Genomic DNA, 24,962 nt, shown 5'->3' on the forward strand with positions numbered 1-24,962 from the left:
TAAATATTTTATGTGTGAATTAAGATTATTAATCTATTTTAATTTTATACTCCTTAAAATTTTTCTTTTAAAAAAATATATGTTTATTAATAGGTCAGTCAGGTTTTACATTTTTTAATCATTTAACTTATTTTAATAAAACTATTTTAAAAGACTTAAATATGCACATATTTATAATATACAGGAAGCAAAAATTAAACTTAACATTGTTAATATTTTATGAGATTTATGTACTGATTAACTTGTCTTATAAGTTACGTGTAATTTAACATATGTATATTTTTTATCTAAACATTTTATAAACATTGTTATAACAAATATATTTCGTGTGAATTAAAATTTGTACAATTTAATATCTTCTTTAAATGTCAAAAAAATTATATTATATTAATTGATTCATGTTTAGTTATTTATTTTAATAAAGTTTAAACAACATTAAAAAAATTAAAAATGCACTTATTAATAATATTCAAGAAATCCAAAAACTATTTATAACATTTTTGATATTTTACGATATTTATGTACTGATTTAATAAAATTTAAGTATTCATATATTCATGATACTCAAAAAACCCAAAAATTATTCGTTACTTTATTAATATTTTACGAGATTTATGTACTGATTAACTTGCCTTAAAAGTCATGTGTAATTTAACATACGTATACTTTTAATATAAACAGTTTATAAACGTAATATACTACAATATATATGTATATGTATAAATTATATTTTATTAATTGAATCATATTTAGTTGCTTATTTTGAACAAACATGTCACGTCATGTTAATAAAAACATAAATTATTTAAAATAATTGGGTTGAATTAAAGTGAACCTATAATAATAAATGATAAAAACAGTAAAAGCAAGTAATGACACTGCAAGTAGAGGAGCATAAATAATAATCATTTAATTTGCCACGATTATCCGGTTTTAACGTGACTTCTCACTTTTCATCTTCACAGTAACGTGTTCAAAGCTCCATTAACTTTCTGCTCAAGTCCCACGCAATGAACTCGAACGTGTTTTTACTACGAAACTAACGTAGTGTTAACTGAACGTTTGAAAATTTGCTTAAAAAATTGTTTTGTTACACTTATTTGTTATGAATTATTGCTGTTTACCTTCAACGTAAAAACCTGGATACGAAACTAGGAAAATAATTCAAAATGGAAACGTACTAGACGGGTTGTTATAAATAATTCCATCGTATTTATGTATCAATTAAACCGTATTTTCTAACGCATTAGCAATAATTATAATTATAATGTTAATCAATTAATGCCATTAAATAGAATTGCCAAGGCAGCATCAACAATACGTGTTATTTGCGAAATAAAACTGGGACAGGATTTTGTATTTTAAAATTAAAATCACAACACCAAGACGAAACGGTGCCGCTTCCCGATTGTACGAAATTTCGATTTGGTAACGTTTAAGCACCGATTCTTTTATCTCAATTCAACATCTGTCGACGAATATTCGTTCCATTGTACGCGACGGGATAAACTTACAAAATTCATTATGACGCAACCACGTGCGATTTCGTCGGCGTTAATAAAACCAAATCGGCAATCGTAAAATTGCACGAACAAAAAATGAAGCTGGAGAAAGGAGGACCGCGTTAGCCCGAGATAGCTCATTTACAAACGTACTAGACCATAATAGAAAAAAAAGTTTTCGAATGAAAGTATGCCGCAGAATTGAACGATACTCGACTTATGAACGGTGATTTATAATTCCCGGTTTAGTGCCACAAATTGCCGGTGTTTAATTTAAATATGGGTCGATGTTTCGTAACATTTTTCATTATTATATAAATAGAATCTGGTAATTATTGCGGACAATCATCGTCTGCGGGTGAATTGAAAGTAGATTGCAGTCGATATGAAATTAATGCGCCGTTTGGAACGCATTATTAAGGTGTTTGTCATTTGGCAGGTGCCGAAGGACAAGAGCGTTTACATGATTGTTGCTGGTTTACTGTGAGAAAAACCAAATGAATGGTATTAATAAGCTGACAGAAAAATTGATTGGTGTGTAATTTTCAATGACTGGAAGCTGTTTTCTTTTTATAAAGCCGCTTTCGAGATAAATTGCCGGTTTGCAAAACTATTATATTACTTTTTTGTATAAACAGAATGGGCCCATTAATTTAAATAACCTACATTTAAAACTGGTTGGAGCTGTTCAAAGGAATGACTCTAATTGATTTTTATTTGGTTAAATTACTTCCAAAAGTGATTGATCGCAGGACGAACATTGGTGGGAATTATTATACAGGAAATTCAAACCACATGATTATTGATATTAATTTGTAATCTTTTGGAAACTAATTGGCGGAACATTTTGAAGTTTGTTAATTAATTGCATTTATGCAATTTTAATCTGCTGCGTTTATTATATCACATTAGTTCATATCGATTAGGTAGTCTTTTATTTTTACTGTTTTTGTATACTGTGTGATGTAGATGGATGGTAGAGAGTTTCACACAAATTTTAAAATTTCAATTAATATCTAAGACTTGCCAGGAAAAAAAGTGTAGAAAAAAAAAGTATTAATAATAAGAAATAAAAACGAGGAAATTACTTTTCAAAGTTATATTACTATGACCAATTTTATGTTTCTAATATAGTGACCTCCCACTAATGACTTTTGATTATTTATTTATCCAGAGGACATTCACCGCATTTTTATTAGGTTTTGAAAAACATAAAACCCTGAAACTTCAGTTTGGCTGAACAAAAATCGATACACTTAGCATCAAAATAAAGAATTCTATTTAATCTTTCATCTATATTTAATATCTTTTTTACATTAATCTCTAAAGATATCAATATGACCATTTTTATATTTCTAAGATTGACACTAGGAGACTTAACATCATTGACTTAACAGAAAAATCATTTATTTTTTCTTATATATCAATTAAAAGTGCATTTGAAATATTTGATTATTTATCTAGAGGACATTCACCATATTATTTATTATAATTTTCTTAATTTACAGTGATGGCAACACGTTAAAGATTGAAAATCATTAAACTTTATAACTTCAATTTGGCTGAACAGAAATTGATATACTTAACATCAAAGTAAAGAGATTTATTTAATTTTTCTTCTGTATTTTATATCTTTTTTACATAAGACGACAGAGATTTTAATATGCCCGTTTTTAAATGTCTAAGATTGGCACTGAGGGGCTATCATGATTGACTTAATAGAAAAATCATTTTTTTTTTATATACCAATTAAAAGTGCATTTGAGGCATTTGATTATTTATCTAGAGGATATTCACCATATTATTTATTATAATTTTCTTGAGGTACCTCTTAATTTACAGTGATGGTAACACGTTAAAGTTTGAAAAACATAAAACTATATAACTTCAGTTTGGCTGAACAGAAATTGATGTACTTAACATCAAAGTAAAGAGATTTATTAAATTTATCTTCTATTATATATTTTATATCTTTTTTATATCAGATGACAGAGATATTAATATTCCCATTTTTAAATTTCTAAGATTGGCACTGAGGTGCTACCATGATTGACTTAACAGAAAAATCATTTTTTTTCTTATATACCAATTAAAAGTGCATTTGAGACATTTGATTATTTATCTAGAGGATATTCACCATATTATTAATTATAATTTTCTTGAGGTATCTCTTAATTTACAGTGATGGTAACACGTTAAAGATTGAAAAACATAAAATTTTGTAACTTCAGTTTGGCTGAACAGAAATTGATATACTTAACATCAATGTAAAGAGATTTATTTAATTTTTCTTCCATATTTTATATCTTTTTTTACATCAGACGACGGAGATATTAATATGCCTATTTTTAAAATTTCTAAGATTTGCACTGGAGGGCTATCATGATTGACTTAACAGAAAAATATATATTTTTTCTTATATACCAATTAAAAGTACATTTGAGACACTTGATTATTTATCTAGAGGACATTCGCCATATTATTTATTATAATTTTCTTGAGGTATCTCTTAATTTACAGTGATGGTAACACGTTAAAGATTGAAAAACATAAAATTTTGTAACTTCAGTTTGGCTGAACAGAAATTGATATACTTAACATCAATGTAAAGAAATTTATTTAATTTTTCTTCCATATTTTATATCTTTTTTTACATCAGACGACGGAGATATTAATATGCCTATTTTTAAAATTTCTAAGATTTGCACTAGAGGGCTATCATGATTGACTTAACAAAAAAATCATTTTTTTCTTATATACCAATTAATAGTGCATTTAAAATATTTGATAATTTATTTAGAGAACATTCACCATTTTTTTATTATAATTTTCTTGTGGTATTTCTTAAAATAATAAGAAAATAATAAAACTTTGCAACTTCAGTTTGACTGAACAGAAATTAATACACTTAACCTCAAAATAAAGATATTTATATAATTTTTCATCCATATTTTATATTTTTTTATGTCAGACTATAGAGATATTAATATAGATTGGCACTAGGGGGCCTAATATCATTGATTTAACAGAAAAATATTTTTTTCTTTAGTATATACCAATTTAAGGTGCATTCATCATATTTTTTATTATAATTTTCTTTCGGTATCTCTTAATTTAAAGTGATGGTAACACATTAAAGATTAAAAAACATAAAACTGTGTAATTTCAGTTTGGTTGAACATAAATCGTTACACTTAAAATTAAAGAGATTTATTTAATATCTCACCTACTTTTTATATATGTTTTACATGAATATTTTTAAATTTCTAAAATTGGCACTAGGAGTCCTAACATCATTGACTTATCAAAAAAAATCAATTTTTTCTTCTTATTTATCAATTAAAGGTACTTGTAAGACATTTGATTATTTATTTACTATATTTTATCAATATCAAATATCAAATTTTCTTTCTAATTTATCAGTTAAAGTTGTATTTATGATACTTAATTATATATTTAGAGAATATTTACCATATGTTTTATTTATTGACATTTTTTCAATGCTTGATTACACGAAAGCCCTCAAAATCGAACAGAATTATGTATTATTTTAAAAATTCGTTTTACCAGTTCAGCAATTCCCATTATGTTTATTGCCAATCAAATTAATTAGAGTTATCATTGATTGTAATTCTTAAGAATATTTAATTATCACGTGACTAATTTAATAAGAAGCCATCTCTGGAATACTTCAATATGTAATTATGAAAATAAAAAAAAAAAATAAACAATAACTAGATTTTAATCACACAGCTTATTGTTTATGGTTTCTAATCAGTTCGTACGAATTTTGAAATTTTCATTTAATAGTAGCTCATAAACTCAATTAGAGTCTAATTTATCAAACCTTATGATCTTTCAGTCTTTTATATAACGGTAAAAGTCATGCATTTAGAACCGAAACTTTGTTTATCAATTTCTAAAACTACGGGACTGTTGCAAAATTGTATGTAAAGGCCGCTGCTCCCATGAAATTTTCGCAATTTTTGTTGGTTTATGACTGCATTGTCGATGCGTTGTGGTATGGCAAATAAATTATATCGTTGCAGATGATGTGGGCCGCGTGTCAATTTGCAATTTAACCGTTGAAATTTTGCAACAAATTTGTTTTGTTGCTGCACAAATTTAGAAAGTTTTTCCTTACGGTCATCTTTTATTATTTATGTTGTACCAAAGCAATTGTTGGTGACAATAGTAGGTTTAAAACGACTGATTGTCAACAACACTTGATACACATGATTTACAGTATTGGCCATAATACCTGGAATTTCTTAATTTTCTATATTTTGAAAATATTATAGACATATTGAATACTATAATGATTAGGTATTTTACCCACTGTGTATAGCAAACCAATAATTGTATGAAATTTATTTATTAATATTAAAAAATAATAATTGAAGCTAAATATAGTAAACTAGTACGACAGTGTTTAAAACAAACAAAAAATGGGAAAAATTCAAAAACATGAATCATGGCTATTAAGGCGTGAACAAATAAGTTAGTGCCATGCAAATTCCTTTTCAAATCGATGAAAGCACCATAATCTCGGTTCTGCAAGTGGCAATTTACAGCTTTGCTACATCGCCATTGTATTATCTATAAATTCTATTGATGTATCGCTATCTGCTTCTGTTTTAATCTTTTCAATCTGACTTTCAACTTGTGTTATGGACCATTAAAATCTTTAATCTCGCCTTCGATACAGTTGTTCAAGATTTTGTCAGCATTAAGGCAACAGGTTTCCACGTTTGACTTTGTGAAGGTATTATTAGAAATGAGAAATTATTGTCAATAATATTAGTTTATTTATGATGTTTTTGTATCGTAAAGTAAAGAGTTCCTTTTAACCACGCACATATTTGTTGACCTTACATAGTTAGTTGCATTAAGCGACGGACATTTCGATTTATGTTTATGTAAATGGTGTGTTTATGCCGGAAAGGCATTGTCAGTTTTTGATGTTTTAATACATGATATTACTACATTAATATAATGTAACTGCGTGTAAGAATATTTATAAATGTGAACTTGAACTTCGAACTACTTTCAATTTAATATCATAATAAGCCTCAATAATAATAATAATTATAAATAATTATTAATAATGATGATTATTTGTGTATCTTAAATTATAACAAAAGAATTGTCCACCGCAAAAATCACGAATCAAATTTAGTTACAGCAAACCAGTAAATTAAATTAAAATCATCAAGTTAACAAGTTAATAAAACGCATACATTTACATTCATTGTGTCAATACTCATTAACTGCCGTGATTAATAGCTAGTTATTTAGATTTTTTTAGGCTCCTAATTGAATGATTAAGAGCAATTTAAATTCACTTTTAGACATTACCGTTTAACTGTAACCAATGTTTACGGTAAACTGGAACATTGAAAGTCATCTGACGGGATAATCGCTGTCCCGGTCTTCACTTTTACTGGAACGTCCGTCGATTTTTTGAAAAAATTAATCGCACCTTAGTTATAACTAATCGTATGCGATTAACGTTTGTCCTCTGGTTGTAGACTCTAGTGAAAAGTGAATAGTTCAATCAACAGTCCGAGAAGAAAATCGAAATGATGCTTTCTAACTCGTAAATAAGAATTATGGCGATCTGATCTTGAACCGTCAATGTGGATGTTTTGAGCATTTTGTGTTTAAATCATAGTTTCAATAGGAGAAAATTGACCTAATATAAATAAGTAGTGGTTATAAGACTTAACAGTAAATATCTAGTTTTTATTTTTTTGTCAGTGAACACTCTTATAATCGAGAGAAAATTGGCCTTAATTATATTAAACAGTTAAATATATATTGTATAAATTATTTAATTTTTTTAATAGGAGTTTGGTATTTAAATAAATTTAAATTTGGTTCTTGACACCTCATTGATAGTATTTTGTTAACTTAAATATTATTTTTTCTAAACACACACAACTCGCCTCTACAATTATGATATTAGGTCCTTGAAAAATAATTGGATAAATAATAATATTAATAATAATTCTAATTTTTGTAAAATTACTTAATTTTAATTTTTTAATTTAATTGTATACTTTAAATTTTTTAAAATTATAATAACTAATAATTTAAAATTAAAATTTATAATTTTTTTTAATAAATTTAAAAATAATTTTAATTTGTTTAAATTTAATTATTTATTTTTAATTTTTTAAGCTTAATATTTTAAATTTTATAAATTTAAAATAATATATTTATATTCACATTCGAGAGAAAATTGGCCTTAATTATATTAAACAGTTAAATATATATTGTATAAATTATTTAAATTTTTTAATAAGATTTTGCTATTTAAATAAATTTAAATTTGGTTCTTGACACCTCATTGATAGTTAATTAATAGAATTAATATGTATTTTAAACTTAATATTATATTATAAATAAGATAATTAGCATAAAATTAATAGTATTATATAACTCTTAAAAATTGTATTTTTATGTGTCTTAATGTAGTTTTTATTTAATTTAATTATTTATTTAATAACAAATGTGTTATTTAAATTAAAGTAAATAAATTTACTGATATTTTAAAAAAGATTAATAGAAATACCTAATAAATATTTAATAATTAATAATGAATATTGTTATAATATTATATCTTCAGTATTAATATTATGTTAAAAGGAAATAATAAATTATAATAAAAATATATTTTAAAATTATACAAATATTTTTTTAAAAAAAACTATACTATAATAAAAGAAGACTTTAAGTATAATTTTAAGGATTAAATATAATATTTTTTCAGATTAAGTTCATCACAAATAAAGATTATCCTGAAAATTTCATTCGATTAAATCCGGCCATTGGAATATTTTTTGTAATTTGAAAAAAGTTAATTTTCTATATAACTTAGAGGAATTTTTCTCTTGTGAACCCTCTACTTTCAAGACAAAATATATATTACCAGTTTTCGAGATGTTTGAAATTTTATAACTCTGATCCCAGACTAACTTCCTTGGAAATTTTAAGAAAATCGATGTCCCCAGAAAAAAGTTACAGCCATCTAAACATTTTTTAGATTTTTGGAAAATCGAAAAAATGGGCAGATATCAACAGAATGCACCTTCACACTTTGATGACAGGTAAAATTTAGCTAATGCAGATATTTAATTGGAAGCTTACAGCTTAGCTGGAAATCAGTTTAACGCTAATATCTATTTTTGTTTTGAAAATAGATGGTTCACAAAGAAGACTGACGGTTCAACGGAGTCTCTAAGTTATATAGAAGCTGAGATATAAATTTTTGAATATGACTTAAAAATTGTTTTAATACAGATTTCTTTAATATCTGCTTCAAGTTTATTGTTTTTAAGATATTTGATTTAATGTGTTATTGAAAAACATCACGCAACTGAAACTACTGACAAATTTATCTTAGAAAAATTGTAACTATAATGTTTAAAAATGTTAAAAATTTATAAAACAATTTCTTGAATTTTGAAATAATAAAATTGTTGAATTTTATTTTGCTTTTAATGTTTAGCAAGTTTATATTTCGATAATATCTTAACATTTTCAAATACGTTTGTTTGTATTCAGCTTCTATATAACTTAGAGATTCCTTCCGTTTCAAGACAAAATATATATTACCAGTTTTCGAGATGTTTGAAATTTTATAACTCGGATCCAAGATCGATACCATAGTTGAAATTTTCAGGACTTGTCGAGAACATAATAGACTAACTTCTTTGAAAATTTTAAGAAAATCGAAGTTCCCAGAAAAAAGTTACAGCCATCTAAACATTTTTTAGATTTTTGAAAAATCGACAACCTTTGGATGGCCCTATAATATCGATATCGAGACAATTAAGGAAAAAATGAGCAGATATCAACAGAATGCACCTCCACAAAAAATATTAGCAGTTATTTAACCCTATACTTTGGAAGCTGCAGATTTGAGAGCACTTTGATGACAGGTAAAATTTAGCAAATGCAGATATTTAATTGGAAGCTTACAGCTCAGCCGGAAATCAGTTTAACGCTAATATCTATTTTTGTTCTGAAAGTAGAGGGTTCACAAAGAAGAATGACGGTTCAACGGAGTCTCTAAGTTATATAGAAGCTGAGATATAAATTTTTGAATATGACTTAAAAATTGTTTTAATAGAGATTTCTTTAATATCTGCTTCAAGTTTATTGTTTTTAAGATATTTGATTTAATGTGTTATTGAAAAACATCATGCAACTGAAACTACTGACAAATTTATCTTAGACAAATTGTAACTATAATGTTTAAAAATGTTAAAAATTTATAAAACAATTTCTTGAATTTTGAAATAATAAAATTGTTGAATTTTATTTTGTTTTTAATGTTTAGCAAGTTTATATTTTGATAATATCTTAACATTTTCAAATACGTTTGTTTGTATTCAGCTTCTATATAACTTAGAGATTTCTTCCGTTTAAGAGGAATTATTCTCTCGTGAACCCTCTACTTTCAAGACAAAATATAAATTACCAGTTTTCGAGATGTTTGAAATTTTATCACTCAGATCCAAGATCGATACCATAGTTGAAATTTTCAGGACTTGTCGAGAACATAATAGACTAACTTCTTTGAAAATTTTAAGAAAATCGAAGTTCCCAGAAAAAAGTTACAGTAATCTAAACATTTTTTTAAATTTTTGGAAAATCGATCACCTTTGGATGGCTCTATAATATCGATATCGAGACAATTAAGGAAAAAATGAGCAGATATCAACAGAATGCACCTCCATAAAAAATATTAGCAGTTATTTAACCCTATACTTTGGAAGCTGCAGATTTGAGAACACTTTGATGACAGGTAAAATTTAGCTAATGCAGATATTTAATTGGAAGCTTACAGCTCAGTCGGAAATCAGTTTAATGCTAATATCTATTTTTGTTTTGAAAGTAGAGGGTTCACAAAGAAGAATGACGGTTCAACGGAGTCTCTAAGTTATATAGAAGTTGAGATATAAATTTTTGAATATGACTTAAAAATTGTTTTAATACAGATTTCTTTAATATCTTCTTCAAGTTTATTGTTTTTAAGATATTTGATTTAATGTGCACATCATGCAACTGAAACTACTGACAAATTTATCTTAGAAAAATTGTAACTATAATGTTTAAAAATGTTAAAAATCTATAAAACAATTTTTTGAATTTTGAAAGAATAAAATTGTTGGAATTAATTTTGCTTTTAATATTTAGCAAGTTTATATTTTGATAATATCTTAACATTTTTAAATACGTTTGTTTATATTCAGCTTCTATATCGATCGATACCATAGTTAGCCGGAAATCAGTTTAACGCTAATATCTATTTTTGTTTTTGAAGTAGAAGGTTCACAGAGATGAATGACGGTTCAACGGAGTTATATAGAAGCTGAAATACAAACTTTTGAATATATACATTTAACATCGAAATGTAAATGATTCACATATCGATTGTAGAAAATAATGATTCATGACCATCTTCGAAAACTCATATTAAATTACAATATACACACGCACGATGTTAAAATTGCCTTACTCTTATTTACACATCCAAGAACAATGGAACGGTAAATAATTCAATCCGTCAAAACCAATGAGCCTTTCAATCAACGGAGCTGACACCAAAACAAACAAACCTCCCGCAATCCACCGGTGGCGCAACCTAAGAAGTATTAATTCGTAATTAACCATTCGAGCGGCATTAACAGAAAGTGTTATATCATAAAATCATGTACGACAATAAAACACGTCTAGTTTCAGACGTCGAATCTAGTTCAGTAAACTCGGGATTAAATATAAATGTGCCGAGCCCACATTTCAGTTGTCGGCGACATTTTACGCATACGAATACGTTTTAACGGAACCATATTCTCACAACGGTTCTGAAAGACAATGGATGTGGATTATTATCAGGCACGTCACGTTTGTTTCCGGATGTCGGAATCTGATCTAATATGTCGCTGTTTTGTGGGTATTTTGTTTTTGGGACGTATTGTTCTTCGAATCGTTTCAAATGTGGTTTTGGGCTAATAAACTTTTATGGACCGACGATAATTTGAGAGCGGCCGCGAATTCATTTCGTCGAATGAAACCTGCGGTTTTAATATTAAATTTATTAAAAACACGCACATAAATTAATTTAATTCTGTTATAACGTTTTGTGATTTGAATAAATATTTCGTTTTATTTTGAATTGAACTGAATTGTTGCTATTGAAATCACATGAATCGAAAATTTAAACAATTGGTTCCTATACACCTTTAAAAAATGCTCTCCAAAGATGACCTCCTAATTTTAATAGAAAGGTCCACCTCATCTCAGTTTTCTATTTTTACATTAGTCCTACATTTTAAATAAACCTGTTGAAAAATATGAACTCAATATATAGAAATATAAGAGGAAAGATAGAAATGAAAAAAACGCAGATGGCGCTAGTATGACAAGTTATGAACAACAGGACTACCAACATTTGAAACGAAATTCTCAAATTCCCTAGAAAAAAAATATTTGAGTTACGTTTTAAATAAACCTGTTGAAAAATATTAAATAGTGATCCTAAATTGTGATAAGAGCAAAATTATGAAAAGAAAATATTGTTAAAAAATTCATTAGAAATATATTATGAAACAAAAGATAACTTAGAAACTGTTATTCTATCAAAATAAACTCAAATTTGAATTACATTTTTGATTCATTACATAAATGAATTAATTTAAAATATTTATTAAAAAAACTATTAAAATCAGTACGCATTGTGATTCGAACTCTTTTCCTATAAAAATATGGTATTTTATAATATTTATTTATCTACGAGAAAGAAATTTTTGTTAATTTCTTCAAACTTTGACCTCCGATGTCTTCTAAACGATAAGAATTATGAAAAAAATGTAAGACACCTTTTTTGTAGAGCGTTCAATTTCCTATAAAAATATATATAGAAATTTTCTGTACGATCTAGTAATGGCGAGATATGGATTTTGTCAATCAAAAATTTGAATTTTGCATTTGTCTCTGCAAGAGTGAAAGAGAGAGAAATACATATTCACGAATATTAGAGAAGGACAAAAGTAGCGGTCTGTGGATGTGGTACGCATATTCATTTGTTTTTCCTAAAAATCGCAGTTTTAGAGAGGAAAAGGAGAAAAACTAGATTTTTGTTGTTTGAGAATGATTTCAATAAATTTGCACTGACGAGTATTTTGTTCCGTTTTTAAATTCGTTTAATATTGAAGTATATATTTGGGGTATTAAAACTAGATTTTTGTTGTTTGAGAATGATTTCAATAAATTTGCACTGACGAGTATTTTGTTCCGTTTTTAAATTCGTTTAATATTGAAGTATATATTTGGGGTATTTATATTAACATTAAGTTTTAATGTAATTTTTATTAAATCATTTTTATAAATAATAATATATTTTTGTTACAATTTATTATTTTCTTTTAACATAAATTATTAACTGAAAATATATTAATGTTATTATTATAACAATATTCATCATTCATTATTAAATATTTAGTAGGCATTTCCATTAATCTTTTTTAAAATATCTAATAATAGCGAGATATGGATTTTGCAAATCAAAATTTGAATTTTACATTTGTCTCCGTAAGAGTGAAAGAGAAGGAAATACATATTCATGAGTGTTGGAAAAGGACGAAAATAACAATCGATATATTTTTGGTATTTATATTAATATTAAATTTTAACATAAATTAGTTAATTAGACTAATTAAAGTATTTAAATATAATTTCATATTTCAACCAGGGATTTTATGATTTATAGCTATGCTATGCTTATTATTATATTATATTATTATTAAAAAAATAATACAATTATTTTATTATTAAAAAAATATATTAAATATATGAAGGAAGGTAATTTAATGATTAAAATAATGATTTTATTAAACATTTGATTATCTTACAGAACAATTTGACTCTGAATAATTATTCATTTAAAACTGTATCGTGGCAATTAATTCGATCGACTCATGACTTATTTATAATAACAACAACGAATCGGTGAGAGACTCCCGACGAACGTCGAGGCGTGTAAGCTTTTAAAGCGAACAATACCTAACTGCAGTTGCAACCTGCCATAATAAACTCCATGAGAAATGCAATAAAATGCAAAATGTGCACCGTATAAATATCCATGACGATTTTATAGAGACCTCCGCGTCAGGTTGTTGTTCACATCGTGCCCAAACAATGAAACTGGCTAATCTCAATGGGAAATGAGAACTGTTTTAACCACGTATCAGTTTTGTATAGTAATTTCGATGACATGTTGCTTGTGGCACGATCTGTGCCCCGAGGCTGGATGTTTACAAAAAGTGTTGTGGGTAATTTATGAAATTAGACGGCTTAATTCGTGTTCCATGCGGGGAAAAAACGAGAAATTGGTTTAAGACTGAGTAACTAGGTATTTAATAAAATAGTAACAACGTTATTAAAAGTGTACACGTACTAGTTTTTGATTGAAATAAACAATGGTTTCAAGCAATATATCTTGTGTTCGACACTATTATTAAGATTTTTTGTTGAACTAATTTGTTATTGCACGATATCAGACAATAACCATTGAGGGCAACGTTATATTTCATGTTATAATATGTTATTAATTATGCGTGTATGTCCTGTCTATAAATTTATGGCTCTGGGTCGTTATAAAATAATTTCATAAATATTTAATTACTCAAATAGTAATAAAAATGTTAAAAATTAATTAAATCAATAAATAAGAATGGTGTCTTAATGTTGGAACAAATTAAAATTGTCTATAAATTTTGTTGATTAATCAGTTAAAATCAGAAGTCAGATAACTTATGATATTGGGTGATTATGATGTAAAATTAATAGTTTTATTTATTGAACAACACAAATAAACAAAATTGTTACAAATATCTTTTGATATATTATAAATAAATTTAATTATTAAAAGTAAAGATTCATAGAAGAAATAAAATCAAGAAAATATGATATCATTAATAAAAATCATTTTATTATCATATAATCTACATTAACATTTGTTGTTAAAAAGTTTTTAACAAATACACAGACACAAAAATATAGATATTGTCTGTAGAATTATGATATTGAATTATTTTAAAATATTTGGATAAATATTTTATTTATTGAATAATAAGCAAAATAATAAAATTGTGCTTAAATATAAAATACTAAGAAAATTTTTTCAGATATAAATATCATATGGTACTTACCTAATTATTAAAAGTCCAGAAAATTTATCTGTAACAAATAACCAGGAATAAATTTTAACATCATTAATAAAAATCTTTTTATTATTATTTAAAGGATATTTATGTTGTTAACTTAAATATTATTTCTTCTAAACACACACAACACGCCTCTACAATTATGATATTAGGTCCTTGAAAAATAATTGGATAAATATGTTTTATTTGTTGAGTAATAACCAAAAATAATATATAAAAATGTATTTAAATAAAAAATGTAACACTAATTAGTTTTTTAAGTTTAAGATAATAATTTGAATCTTTATTTAATAATCATCCTAATTTTTGTAAAATTACTTATTTTTAATTTTTAAATTTGTTTATTTTTAATTTTTTAGGCATATTATTTTAAATTTTATAAATTTGAGATAATTTTTTGTTTAATTTATTTTGTCGCATTTATTTTATAAATCTAAAATAACGATTATAATCGTTTTTAATTTAATTTATTTTTTATATGCTGAGGTTAATATTTTAAATTTTATAAATTTAAGATAATAATTTATTATTTATCATATAAAAAATATATAGTATAAATAATATCATAATAATAATAATAATAATATTAAAAATTTGCTTAAATATAAAATTTAACACAAATTAAAAAAGCTTTTTAATTTTAAGATAATAATTTGAATTGTTAATTAATAATAATTCTAATTTTTGTAAAATTATTTATTTTTAATTTTTTAATTTAATTATATGTTTTAATTTTTTTTATAATAACTAATAATTTAAAATTAAAATTTATAATTTTTTTAATAATACAAATTTACAATTTTAATTTGATTAAATTTAATTATTTATTTTTAATTTTTTAAGCTTAAAATTTTAAATTTTATAAATTTAAAATAATATATTTATATTTTAATTTAATTTGTCTTATTTATTTAATAAATTTAAAATAATAATTTTAAACTTTTTTAATTTATTTTATTATTTTGTATATATTAAGTTCAATATTTAAAATGAATTTTATAAGTTTAAGGTAATAATTTATTATTTATCACATCAAGTAAATATAGTATAAATAATATAAAAAAATAATAAAATAAAAATTTACTTAAATATAAAATTTAACACTAATTAAAAAAGCTTTTTAAATTTAAAATAATAATTTGAATTGTTAATTGATTCAATTTTTGTAATATTGATTATTTTTAATTTAATTGTATATTTTTAATTTTTTAATAATAATTTAAAATTATAATTTATGATTAATTCTTTAAGCTTAATATTTTAAATTTTATACATTTAAGATAATATTTTTTTTTAATTTAATTTATCGTACTTACATTATAAATCTTAAATATATTATTTATCATACAAAGGATATATAATATTAATAAATAAGAATCAAAATGTGCTTAAATATAGAAGTTAACTCAAATAAAAAAAAGCTCTTTCACAAAAATCTTTATGAGATGGAGACATTGTCTTATATTTATGATAAAACAAGACTTTTAAAAAGTTATATTAATAATTTATTTCAATAATAAAAAAAATGTTGGGAAATAAAAAGACTGAGAGAAGTCAATCAAGAACAATTTTGTTAAATATACAATGTTAAGCAATGAATTGGAGAAAAGAACCAATAAAAATCAATTCATCACAGTATGTGTAAACTACATTAGTTTTGTTAATTTACGACTGAATTATATATTAACAAAACATTTTTAATGATCTACAACGGCATTATGTTGCATCATATAATACATTTAAACAGTTCATTAACCGATTAAATTTATATAAATAAAATTCCTCCCACCTTCAAAACAGTACAAAATCAATTTGTCACGGGACCTAAATTGTTTTTTGAACAATAAAACACATCCCACCTGTTCTGATTCAACGTTTTGACATCGGAAATTTTTAAAAGAATCTGTTGCCCGAGTGGCCGCCTGTGTAAAAAATCGCACGTTTCGATCCATTTTAGAAAGGATATTATTATTACCGTGCTAAAATACAGTCGAAATCATGTACCGTTGTCTTTTGAAAGTTTTAATAATTCATGAAGTTTTTTTTTGTTGCATTTGACTACCGAGATTGGGTTTGAACTCGTTCTTTTTTTACGAATAATTTAATCCAGTTGCAGTTAGTTTGTTTTAGAGTTTTGCGAGACGGTTAGCTAATTAAGTTCAGCATTATTTTATTTGTTTCGTGCCTTGTCACTGCACATTTTTGTGTGTTTTGGCAAAAGATCAGTTATCTTTGTACAAAAACTCAAGACAAGATGAAAAATTGGATACAACTTGAATGGTGGTTGTTGCAGTTCGTGACTCTGGCTTGTAACTTAATGGTCCTTTGAACATTGGCCGAACATAATTTAATTCAATGAGCCCAATCTAATTTTAGTGTTTTTTATCTACCACTCCCCAAAAATTGTATGACCATTCACGTTTACGGTTTTTTCTATTATTAAATGGTAGTTTTACGTCCTTAACAGTCAGTTTGTTCAGCTATTAAGTTTTTTTATGGTTTATCAATAAATCTTAAATATGTATTACTTAATGTAACCCGTCGGCTTTTTCTTAGCTGTTATCTTCTGTGAAAATCGATAATTTGCACACAGCAACCGATGATTAATTACCAATAGTTAAGATTGTGAACCAAAATTTATTTTCATATTTTACAGTTACAGTACTGACGTAATAAGCTGTAAAATTCATTTGCACGGAGGGCAAAAGCTTTTACAATTTGATTAATCTATAAATGTTAAAAAGTGACTTTTTTACTGGTTAATTGTTAATTAAATAAAAAAGTTAATTTAATTTATGCATCGTAACGATAGAATAAATTCCATAGATTTGGTATCAAGTTCTGTCAAAATTTTTACCGTTACTAAGCTAAAACAAAACTCGTCTGTCTATAAAAAAATGCAAGGATATTTCAACTGTGCTACAAACTTTCGTTAAATCATCACCGATTTGTGTTATGTTAAATTTTGAATGTTGTTTGGCTACATTAATTGTTTTTGCCAAGACATCTGGAGATTAACTTTGAAGCACCTAAAAAACCTTACAACAATGAATGGCATTTATAAAGTCATTTTTTATAAAAGTTTTATTATAAATACACCGCAATTAAATGGTCGGTTAAAAATTGATTATTGTCATTGAAGTGTTTACTGTATTTTTTATTAACTTAATTTAAGCAGCCGATTTTTTTTATTTAATTGATTTGTATTAAATTTTAAAAATAAATATTATTTTTATTTTTTATAAATTTAATGTATATGTTAATTTTTTAAACTTAATAAATTAAATTCTATAAATTTAAATTAACAATTTTATTATTAATTTACTTTTTTTAATTTCATTGCTTGTCTTTAATTTTTAAGCTTTATATTTTAAATTTATAAATTATATATTCAATTATATTTATTTATTTTTTAACTATATTTTTGTACTTAATAATTTAATTGTTTAAAATTTATTTTAAAAAAATATAAATTTAAAATAATATTTTTTATTTTTTTTAATTTTATAAATTTAAAAATGAATTTATGCAATATAATTTTTTTTAATTTAATTATTTATCTTTAATTTTATAAGCTTAATATTTTAAATTTAATTTAATTTTAATTTTATTTTTAAAATTAATTCCTCAGTTTTTTAATTTTAGTTTAATATTTTATAAATCTTAAAAATTTAAAACAACAATTTTATTTATTTATTTTGTTGTTTTATTTTAATTTTTTAAATTTAAAAATAAATTTATATAATTTTTATATTTACTCTATTTTTATAAAACATAATAAAATATATATATATATATATATATATATATATATATATATATATATATATATATATATATATTTAATTTAATTGGTTGTTTTTAATTTTATAAATTTAAAATAATTTTACTGTTTTATTTTAATTTAATTTGTTAATTTATAAATTTAAATTAATTATTTAATTTTTTTTTAATATATTTTATCTATAATTAACGTCTTTTTAACTTTTTTAAACAAAATATTTTAAATTTTAAATATTTTTAAACTTAATATAATGTTAATTTATATAAATTTAAGATAATATAACTTTATTTTTTAATTCAATCGATTGTTTTATTTTTATGAATATAAAATAATTATTTTTATATTTATTTAGTTTCATATTTTAAATTTCTAAATTTAAGAGTAATTTAAATATTTAATTTTAATTTCTAAATTTTAATTGGTAATTTTTAATTTTTTAAGCTTAATATTTTTTTTTTTCAATATATCAATAATTTATTATTTTTTAAAACTTTAAATATTTAATTTAATTAAAAGTTATTTTTAAACTATTTTTATTTTTAATTTTTAAAGTTTTAAATTTTAAAATTAAATAAACAGTTTTATCTTTTTATAAATTTTAAAGTAAAATAATTTATTTTAAATTTTAATTTAAATGGTTGTTTTTAATTTTTTAAACTTATAATTTTAAATTTGACATATTGAATATGACAATTTATTTTTTTTTAATTAATTGATTATTTTTAATTTTTCAAACTTAATATTTTAAATATAATTAATTTTATATTTATATACTTTTTTAATTTAATTAGTTATTTTTAATTTTTAAAATATTTTATATTTTATAAATTTAAAACAATTTTAACTTTTTTAAATCTAATTAGTTGTTTTCATATTTAAAAATTAGATAATAATTTATTTATATTTTAATTTATATGGTTATTTTTAATTTCTTAAAATAAATAATTTAAAAAAAAAAATATTTTGTGTTTATTAATATTAAGTTTTATGAACTTAAATTAACAATTTTGATGTGGATAAAGAGTTGTGGTCTCTTCTTTCCAACTTGATTTAGTTTTTTAATATTCTTTAGCTACATTAATTGATTTTACGAGATTAATTTTGCTGCATAAAAAACGTTATAACAATGAATGACATTTATAATGGTTTTATTATAAGTGCACCACAATTAAACGGTCGGTTAAAAATTGATTATTGTCAATGAAGTGTTTACTGTACTTTTAATCAAACGAATTTAAGTAACCAACACGTTGTTGTGAATAAGGATTTGTGGTATCTTCTTTCCCATCTCCAACCTGATTTAGTTTCAATTTGAATGAAAGGAACCACCTTCACATGCTTCAAATTCTTTTGATTCACTCTTAGATGCATCACTTTAGACCGTTAACCGGTCGTTTTGTACTTTCAAACAATTTTTACGATTCCTTACGAAATCAATTAAACAATGAACCCGCGGTAATCGATTTCACAGCTGAAAACTGGCTGCAACACCGATTGTTTTACGATTTCCTCAGCTGAATGTGACTGACGATGGTGGTGTGTGTGGTGACTTCCAGGAAACATGTTCCGTAATAATTGAAACTCGTACCGGCCAACTGCCATGAATGAGCGACGCGAGAGTCTGCATTTAATGCGTCCGACGTTGCGGTCTGAAACGTTTTGTCTTTTGTGTGTTTTTTTTTCGTTCTGTACGCCCACAAGCGAGACCTTCTTGGCCGGAGCACCGTGTCAACGAATTGTCTCCGACGCAGAGGAACTTTTTATGTCAACACGAAATGATAATTTCTAATTGAAACGAATTAAATAAATAAATAATTTATTATTTTTGCATAATCTACTTGTAGAAGGTATACGTTAGTTTGTCAGTTCAGTCACTCGTCAACAATACACATTGTTTTCGAAACAGGAATAATAACAGTTAACACACTGACATTGTTTAAATAAAATGTGAACTTGTTATACCGCATTCGTGGAGAATCTCAACCCGAACGCCGAAACGACATTGTTTAAATAATGTCGACGTTTGTTTTCATGCGTTGGCGAACGATTCAGAGTTTAACTAGGCCATTTTAGGTATTAAATTTTGTTTATTTATGACTTTAAACAATAGACAGTATTTACTAAAATTATTTTAGCAATATTATCTTGTTTAGTACAACTATTATGTGTTGCACAAAGTTTCTAAACAGGTGAGGGAATTAGGTCATTTGGAAAATTATAAATTTATTTCCAATTTTAATTTATTTTTTCCTTTATCGTAAAATTAAATTAATTTTTGTCCTGAATGATTAATTTAAAATTAATTTTTACTTAAGAAATAAAACCTGACCTAATGATTGTATGTTTCTAAACACCATTAACAAACATAAACCAGCCATGACAAACAAAATTAATCCGACATGTAGACACAAATATGAGTTAATTAATAAAAGGTCCTCATAAAAAATAATTTAATTTACATTACGCCATAGAAATGGGATTTAGTTTATTGAATCTTATATTTTCTACTTTGTTCCACAATGAATAGGATAAATAATACTATCTATACAATGAGTTTCCTCTATAATACGATAATTAATATTTCAAATGAATGATTGCCCGAAAATTATGAATAATTAAGTGGTATTCACAACTCTGACAATGGAACAAGTGTAAAATTATCATGACGATCAATGATTTAGTTCATTAAGAGTGATTTAGAGTTTTTTGGCTAACAAACAATAAAATCACATAACATTATTTCAATTTGATATACGCAGTAATTATTTAAAGAAAAAAACACTAATTAATTTAATTGTGTCATTTAGTTTTTGTTTATAGATTTAAATGATTTTCATGGTTAAAATATGAATATTAATTTTAAGTAGTTCTATTGATTTGATTTGAAAAATGAAGTTTAATTGAACTTTGGTATCTCTAAATTTTGATAACTAAATATAAAATGGATAAGTTAAATTTTTGAACAGAATCCCGGTTAAAAACGGGACCGTTTGATGGATTTTGATGACCGCATTTAAGTCGTAACTTCGAATGGCTTACATTATTTGAGAAGACAAAGCAAAGACAGTAAAATATTAATGTCACAATATTTATAGAGTGGTCGTATTAACATATATAAAAGCAATAAATATAAATGATATAAAAGATGAATAAGAGATAAAAAAAACTCTTTATTTTTATGCTAAATATATTAACTTTTGTTCAGCTAAATTGTAGTTATAAAGTGCTCAACATCACTATATTTTAAGAGATACTGTAAAAAGATTATAATAAAAAATATGGCAAATATTCTCTAGATAAATAATAATTTGTATTAAATGTGCCTTTTAGTGGTAAATTAGAAAAAAAATAATTTTTATGTCAAATCAATGGTGACACTTAAAAATGGCTATATTAATATATCTGACGGTTAAAATAAAAAAATATATGAAATAGATGATAGTTGAAAGAAAACTCTTTATTTTGAAGCTACATGTATTGACTTCTGTTCTGCCAAATTGAAATTTTAGAGTTTTCAATGTTTAACATGTTGCCATCACATTATTTTAAGAGATACAATAAGAAGATTGTGACAAAAAATAAGGCAAATATTCTCTAGATAAATAATCATTTGTCTTAAATGTACCTTTAAGTGGTAAATTAGAAAAAAACTAATTTTTATGTTAAATCAATGGTGTTAGGTATTTTAGTGCCTATATTTGACACTGATAAATAGTTATATTGTTATATCTGACAGTTAAAGTAAAAAAATATATGAAATAGATGATAGTTGACAGAAAACTCTTTATTTTGAAGCTACATGTATTGACTTCTGTTCTGCCAAATTGAAATTTTAGAGTTTTCAGTGTTTAACATGTTACCATCACATTATTTTAAGAGATACAATAAGAAGATTGTGACATAAAATAAGGCAAATATTCTTCTCTTTCAGTGGTAAATTATAAAAAAAAAATAATTTTTATGTTAAATCAATGGTGTTAAATCTTCTAGTAAAGTAAAGTAAAAAATATATATAAAATAGATGATAGTTCAAAGAAAACTCTTATTATGTAGTACATTTGATAGTTCGAATTTTTCCCTGGTTATGGTTCGAGTTATCGAAGTTAGTCTGTACTTATACAAAATAATTAGTAACATATTTGGAAGTAGTTTTTAGACGTTTGAAAAAGTGGCTGTCCAAACCAAAAATGACTTGCACATGAAACTTAAAATGTGTTCATTCATTTATTATTAACGATGGTGATAAAGCAACATTTAAACATACAAAATGAGTGCCCCAAAGCGTTCGGTCGTGAGTTATCGCCGTCTCCATTCCCGTAAATATAAATATAGTGCAATTTCTCACACACAAGTAACAGAAATTCTCCGACGAGAAATTTATTTGGTAAACGATCAATAAACAAATCGCAACCTAAATTGTCGTTCGTTAATCTCGTTTCGTTCATGTACCACATCACGCCATCAATTGAGTGTTGCGGTGAAAATGAAATTACAAATTGATCTTACGAAATAATAGAAATTATCGTGCAATTACAAGTGCATTTACACACAATTCGCAATGGAACGATATTCAGATATTGACACTCGGAGAAAACTCGGTTTTATTATTATGACTTTATGATTGCTGAATTTCAAATACAGTAATAAATTAGAGAGGAACTCAATAGAAGCTATAAATGCAGTCAAATTTATCGTTTATCCTGTGTGTTTAAAGCGCATAATCCGTTGAGCAGCAACTAAATCCAATTATGCTTTAATCACGTGACATTTATTATGATAAATATTAATAACATTAGTTTTTACGAAGAAACGCATCGCTGAGATTACTCTCTCTCTCTCTGTCTGTCTCTCAATGAACACGATCAGAATATTTTATACGTTCAATTAAAGTAATAACAAAATATTTCCATTTCTCATCGAAACAATAAGAATTATGTCAAAATATCTTCATGTAAATCTCGGTCTAATTACACACAAATCCCTAAACTGATTTAGAAATATGAGGCAGGATTAAATAAAAATTTAGCACAATATTTATTGTGATTTAAGCTTTTTTTCGGAAACAATAGAGTTGATACTTACGTATAATTTCTAAAAAACTTAGTACGCCCAAATCTACTATGATGTAGATGTTAATATGTCATTAAAAATGCATTTCTTGCATTGTTATCTAAGTTACTTTCCTCTTATTTCAGAATCTAACTATTATTAGAAGAATTTGTTATAAAAAATATTAAAAATTCCGTCTTGTATTGAAGCACAGTCTAACATTTTTCTTATGTTGTGCTGTAACTGAAACTAAATTAAATCAAAAATATTTTTATACAAATTATTTTTATTTAATATTCGTGCAATATGGAATTTACTTATTCATAATGTAGGTTAACTAAAGTTTGCTACCTCTTTGAGATTACTATCACTATAAGCAAGATCAGAATATTAAAACATGCAATTTGACCAGTAAAAAAAAAGTTCATGAATGTTAATAATCCAGCTTTTATCCAAGCATGTAATAGTTACATTAAATTCCCTCCAGAATAAATTTTATTCTAAAAAACTGACTTTAAATGTAACTCTACATTTCAACATATTTCCATCGTTGTTCCAAAACTGACCATCTAAAATATTAAACAGCATTTATTGGGTTGGCAAGTAAGTCATTGCGGATTTCACTCATTGATGGCTTCAGTTGAATTTTTAGGTTTGCTGGCGTTGTCCAAATGTAAAACACATTTTGTTATTTGATAGTTGGACATTCAGCTATCAATCAGTAAAAAAAGTTTTTTGATCGGTTGCGTAGTTTTCGTTTGGCGTTCGTTGAAAAATGGAAGATCAAAAGGAACATTTTCGTCATATTTTGCTTTTTTATTTCCGCATAGGGAAAAACGCATCGCAAGCTTACAAAAAGTTATGTGCTGTTTATGGCGACGAAGCCTTAAAAAAACGGCAGTTTCAAAATTGGTTTGCCAAATTTCGTTCTGGTGATTTTTCACGCAAAGATGAAAAACGCTCTGATCGTCCAGTTGAAGTTGATGACGACCTAATCAAAGCAATAATCGATTCGGATCGTCACAGTACAACACGTGAGATTGCAGAGAAGCTTCAGGTATCACATACATGCATTGAAAATCACTTAAAACAGCTTGGCTATGTTCAAAAACTCGATACATGGGTTCCTCACGAACTGAAAGAAACGATTTGCTAAAGAAACGTAATGAAAATGATCCATTTTTAAAACGACTGATAACTGGCGATGAAAAATGGGTTGTTTACAACAATATCAAGCGGAAAAGACCGTGGAGCAGGCCAGGTGAACCAGCTCAAACAACATCAAAAGCTGGTATTCATCGAAAGAAGGTTTTGTTGTCAGTTTGGTGGGATTATAAAGGAATTGTCTACTTTAAACTCTTACCACCCAACCGAACGATCAATTCTGTTGTC

At 25.0% G+C, this 24,962-nt stretch overlaps 1 protein-coding gene across 2 annotated transcripts in view; it reads right to left on the bottom strand.

Annotated features, from left to right (window-relative positions):
- The window catches only part of LOC109606826 (zinc finger protein 83-like), a 60,965-nt gene that overhangs the window by 21,371 nt on the left and 14,632 nt on the right, over positions 1 to 24,962 (bottom strand). The window contains exon 2 of one of the 2 annotated variants that reach the window (XM_049966539.1): positions 14,723 to 14,750. The exons of the other annotated variant lie outside the window; for it this stretch is intronic. The gene's annotated coding sequence lies outside the window, so the exon portion shown is untranslated. The remainder of the gene's footprint in view (positions 1 to 14,722; positions 14,751 to 24,962) is intronic. 2 annotated transcript variants of the gene reach the window in all.

This window comes from Aethina tumida, chromosome 4 (assembly GCF_024364675.1).
Source record: "Aethina tumida isolate Nest 87 chromosome 4, icAetTumi1.1, whole genome shotgun sequence".
Classification (NCBI taxonomy): Eukaryota; Metazoa; Arthropoda; class Insecta; order Coleoptera; family Nitidulidae; genus Aethina; species Aethina tumida.